Raw genomic sequence first — 5,926 nt, 5'->3', positions numbered from 1 at the left:
ATGCATGATCAGAACGGAAACAATTGGGCTATTCTCAACCGACCATCCAAACCACATGGGGCTATATCAGCATATACGCTGATAGCCCAGAGAACTAAAAAGATTTGGAGCATCATCATCCTGAGAAGCCACAAGCCAGATCTAGACGATTCTTAGAACATCAAGCATACATGAGGTTTCTACTAATAGGGTTTTGCAATAGTCGCCACCAGTGGAGAGTGTGGGGTGAGAGTGATCCAAACAGCTACTGGATGCAGTCCAAAGGAGCTCAGCCTGGGAGAGCCTACAGTTTTCTATGCAAAGCCCTCCATCCAAGCGCATCCCTAAAACTTCACCAGCGATCATCTCAACCCCATTTACGCCCCACCTCATTACCTTGTCTTCCTAGATTTTTCTGCAAAATAAGCCAACCGTGAAGCATTTTAACAATCAGATTAACAGGGACACAAGGATTAGTAACCTTGTTGTTATCAATATAACACCATTTCTCAACTTCCAAATTGTCCAAAAGATAGCGGAAATACCAATAACTGCTCCTGATGTCTAGACAAGACACGTGCAAGATGAATAAAAGTTTAATCCTATGGAATAAAAGATATGTTTTGAACTTTTGATATAGGGGTCTGCTAGAGATTGTCAAGGAAAGACACTAGAGAAATTTGGGACCGTCGAGGTATGGCCTTCTTGTGTGAAGTTGGATAATTCCAACTCAACAAAAAATAATCCCATGTTTGGTTTGAGGAGGTTTGCTAACTTTACCTCCTTACCTGAAAAGTAAGGATCACACTACTGTTTTACCTGAAGAATGTAAAATTCAATCTCCTAAAGTTTACGTTACATGTTGCAGAAGAAAAGTTTGGGGAGTCAAGTATTTTGATTGTGTCAAATAAAAAGCATATGCTAATATTGGGTTGTGCACAAGCACAAACTTAGGCAGTATCAAGGCCAGCATCACAATCAATGCAAGGTCTTCAAGGTGAAGAGAGTGTACCGATTCTACCAGTGTGGAAATACCATCGGATGGAGCAGATGTTTGGGAAATAGACGTGAAGGTGCTCAAGTTTGGGAACAAGATTGCATCTGGATGAAACGGCGGCCAAGTTCCGGTTTGTGTTAGGATTGTGAAGTGAAAACAATTGAACCATATTGCCATTTTGAATGTTAATTAATAATCTTATAAAATAGCTGAGACCTGGTATACAAAATATATTGCCAAAGAAGTGCGTGAAAACTTAGTCCGGTGTCCTCCTGTCCAGCTCTCCAATCGAACCTACCCCGAATTCCATGCGGAGTGCATCACGTACGTAATTCATAGCATAATGCAAGGAGCTGGCTGATGGAGCAGTCACAGTTCATACCATATACCGACTTGCCCCATTCGTCTACCCATTAATCAACCTACCATTTTCATCCTACGCCAATTCCCCTATTAATACTCTGCATAGCAGCAGCAGCAACACACCATTGGTAAGCAACCCCACAGTCGAGTCAGCACACAATGCCTGGGACGACGACATCCCGCGCTCTCCTGCTCGCCCGCGTCGTCCTGACGGCGCACATGTTCTTGTGCACGGCGTACGTCGGCGGCGATGGGTTTAGCGTGGAGTTCATCCACCGTGACTCCGTCAAGTCCCCGTATCATGACCCGTCGTTCACCGCGCACGCCCGCGTGCTCGAGGCCGCGCGCCGGTCCTCATCGCAGGCCGCTGCGCTCTCGCGGTCCTACGGCCGCGTCGACGCACCATCAGCCGACGGCCCCGTCTCCGAGCTCACCTCCAGGCCCTTCGAGTACCTGATGGCCGTGAACGTGGGCACCCCGCCCACCCGCATGCTCGCCATCGCCGACACCGGCAGCGACCTCATCTGGCTTAATTGCAGCAACGGAGAAGTGGCTCCTGGTCTGGCGGCCGCCCGGCACGCGCACGCGTCCGCTCCCGCTCCCGCGTCCGCGCCGCCGCCGGGCGTCCAGTTCAACTCCTCCAATTCGACGACGTTCGGTCTCGTGAGCTGCAGCTCCGGCGCATGCCGCGCGCTCCCCGATGCCTCCTGCCCCAACTCCAAGTGCAGGTATCTCTAGTCCTACGGCGACGGCTCCCAGACGCGCGGCCTCCTCTCCACGGAGACCTTCACCTTCGCCGACGACCAAGGCACCCGCGGCGATGGGAAGATACGCGTGGCCAACGTCAACTTCGGCTGCTCCACGACCATGATGGGCTCGTTCATCGGGGACGGCCTCGTCGGACTTGGCGGCGGCGATCTCTCCCTCGTCAATCAGTTAGGCGCAGACACATCGCTCGGCCGGAGGTTCTCCTACTGCCTCGTGCCCTACTCCATCAACGCCTCCTCCGTGCTCAACTTCGGCCCCCGCGCCACCGTGACGGAACCGGGCGCGGCGACGACGCCGCTGATCCCATCTGAAGTGAAGGCCTACTACACCGTCGATCTCCAGTCCGTCAAGATCGGGAACAAGACGCTCGCGGCGCCGCAGCAGTCCCCCGTCATCGTCGACTCCGGCACGACGCTGACGTACCTCGCGAACGAGCTTGTGGACCCATTGGTGGAAGAGCTGACCCGGAGGGTCAAGCTCCCGCCGGCGAAGTCGCCGGAAGATCTCCTGCCACTGTGCTTCGACGTGAGCGGGGTACGGAAGGGGCAGGTGGCGGCGATGATCCCTGACGTGACGCTGGGGCTGGGCGGCGGCGCGACGGTCACGCTGAAGGCGGAGAACACGTTCGTGGAGTTGCAGGAGGGGACTCTGTGCTTGGCGGTGGCGGCGCCGTCTGACCAGTTTCATCCTGTGTCCATCATCGGGAATATTGCGCAGCAGAACATGCACGTCGGCTATGACCTCGACAAGGGCACCGTGACCTTCGCCACAGCAGACTGCGCCAAGTCCTCCGGCTCTCTGTATATCTGATCAGCATTACTAGTTGACATATTTGCTTGCGATCGCATGTATCTGCAAAATATATAAAACATTTCGAGAAATGAGATTCTATCATGCAGGGGAATCTACTGTTCATCGTTACTATGAGATTTGTCATGTTTCAAAGCGTTACATCAGATTTTTCTCTCGTTCCAAAGCGAATCATAATGTATCGTTGTGTATCATCATACTAATCTGAAGCCAATGCATTATTTTTGTAACAATGAAACATGATGTACACATTGAAATAAGAAAAGGAAAGAAACATTATGAGACAAAAAAAATTAAGAACAAGTAAAGAAAATAGCGTGAATCTCAAACGAATCATGGAGGATCCATACACAGGAGACATAGAAAAAAGCACTCTCAAAACATTATTCTATATCTATATCTATACCTAGTATAAAGCAAGGTGTGTTTGTCCAATTTTTTCTTCCGTTCATCGGTGGAAAGATTTTTCTTTCTATTCGAGGTGATACTAAATTTTTGTGCGTCTATCCTAGAAAAGAAAAAGAAGGTTTCTCCAGAATTCCGTAACTGAGCCCCACGTGCTCCGGCCCCACGAAGTCAGCCCACTTATTATTCCCCCACGAAGTTGGCAAGACCTTATGTATTGCACGGAACGATAAATAGTTGAACCTTCCCACAGGACATCTAAGACTGGGCCAGCCTGTTTCCCCTTTTTCGTTGTTCTATTTCTATTTTTTTCTGTTCCTTTATCTTTCTCTTTCTCTTTCTCTTTTTCTTATTTATTTTTTCCTTTTTTCCTTTTTTTATTTTTTCTGTGAAGTAAAAAATTTATAAAAGTATTCAAAATTTCAGAAATTTGTCAGAATTCCAAAATTTGGTTCCGGTTTTGAAAAATGTTTGAAACTTTTAAAAATTTCCCATTTCGAAATTATCTACACATTCAAAAACTGTTCTCATTTAAGAAAATGTTTGTTTTTTCCAAAATTCTTTGAGATTCTTTTATGAAATTAAATTTTATTAAATTTTCCATATTTAAAATTATTCTTACTTTAGTGAAATGTCCACAAATCCAAAATAATATTTGCGTCTAAGAAAACATTTTCTAAAATTGTTTTGAATAAAACTAAAATTCAAAAATATTTGTGTTTTTAAGAAATTTTCATGTTTTCAAAATATTGTTTGTGAATTTCAAAAACTATTAATGTTTCTAATTTTTTCGTATTTTCCCCAAAAATATTTGAATTTTTGAGAAAAATGTATTCGCATTTTTTGAAAATTGTCGGGGATTTAAAGAATTGTTCACATTTTCAAGAATAGTCGTGAATTCATATTTTTTGAATGTCTAAAATATTTAAAAATATTTCTAACCTGATGCTATAGTATTTTCTTAAATATTCGCGCTGGCCATTGGTTAGGGGTGCGTGTTCGTTCTATGCTGGTTGACTATAAATGAAAGAAATTGTGGGCACATGTCAATAAAAGAGAATATGTTGTTTGACTTTAATTAGTGCAAAATTATGGGCACTTGAGCACTAAAATAATGAGAGAGAATAAACCCTCAAAAAGAAGGGACATTCATGCATGATTATGCTAATAAAATGAGATTTATGCACTGCAATTAATAATCCACATGGTTAGGCTATCATAGGATGGAGTGGTCGAAGCAAACGTGTCCCGAAGGTCGCCGCACAGCCACCTAATGAGGAGGCAGGCACAACCCCGAGATGGAGACTGCCGCGGACGAAAAACTCATGAGTTGGGTGCTCGCCACCACGCCGACCAACTCCACGACAATCAAGATTTCTCGTGTCAAACAAGTCCAGCGAGAAGACCATTACTCCTTGCTCTATCACCTACCATAATGGAGACCTTTTTTTTATGACACATCAATTATCTTTCCCGTTGCTTCTCGTAAAAAATATCTCTCCCATTGCAACGCATGGGCATATGTGCTAGCACATACATAATCATCCTCTTTATTTCACATAGTGCACGGTAACCAACCCGTATACAATGATGTACACTAAACTGTTGATGCGAGCTTTATGTAAACAAGTGGCTTAAGGTTGATTTCTATACTGTTTGAAATAGTGCCCATAAAGATTTTTGGAGACACCTCAAGGACACACGCAACATCACTTATCATGTTGTCGGTTGTATGGCATCATGAAAGGTTTTAGTGAATTTGCTGATGTCGTCGAGTGTGTATAAGAGGTGATTTTTTTCCCTTTGCAACGCACTCGAAGCTTGCTCACTATGCACAAATAAGGTAGCTAGGAGCTCCCATAATAGCATCTTGAGGAACCTATAGAACCTACATGCTAAAGTAACGAACTCTAGTTCATGCATACTAGTTGCACCTATATACAATACAAGCAAACGAACAAGTAAAATGCACACACAATATGAGACCTAAAAATCACTATAGAACTTATGTTGTATAAAAAACACACTAGTTTGAGAATCGATAATCTATTTGACACATGTTCGAATTATAAATATGAAATATCCTTTTAAGAAAGAAGGTGGCGCTCACCTGGCTGTAACTGCGCACACGACGACCGCCTCCGTTACGGCCAGATCAAGTTTAGGTCATGCGGCGTACAACAAACCTCAGTACACCCACGAACTTTGCAATGCGGACCTTGTTGCGATTGGCTGATTTTGCAACATGGGTTGTGTTCCAAACCCTCTCCCTCAATTGTGCGCCATGTGCCCACACTACTGGGAAAATGCTTAAAAGTGGGGTCATATTATTGGCGGACCAGTGATGGAATCAGCACTACTATTTTGGCAATGTACCAGTGGCGGATGATAAACAAAGCCGACCGCCGCCGTAAGGAAACCAGTGACGAGTTAATATAGGCACCCACCAGCTAGAAATTCATATAATGGTCTGAAAATATCAAATCAACCCAAAATAGTACCAAATTTGAGTATGAGACTTCAATGGTGTATATTCAACATAGAAAAAGTCTAACAGAGAAATGATGTATAAATAAAAGATTTCTCTATGAAAGTCCACTGTTT

The 5,926-nt window shown here is 44.7% G+C and overlaps 1 pseudogene; it reads left to right on the top strand.

The window, feature by feature from the left end:
* Positions 1-1,498: 1,498 nt before the first annotated feature.
* On the top strand, positions 1,499-2,917 carry LOC125548039 (aspartic proteinase CDR1-like; annotated as a pseudogene).
* Positions 2,918-5,926: the final 3,009 nt, after the last annotated feature.

This window comes from Triticum urartu, chromosome 3A (genome assembly GCF_056163025.1).
Source record: "Triticum urartu cultivar PI428250 chromosome 3A, HENAU_Tu73, whole genome shotgun sequence".
NCBI lineage: Eukaryota > Viridiplantae > Streptophyta > Magnoliopsida > Poales > Poaceae > Triticum > Triticum urartu.
The sequence above is the reverse complement of the archived record's forward strand: the minus strand, read 5'-3'. Positions and strand labels throughout refer to the sequence as shown.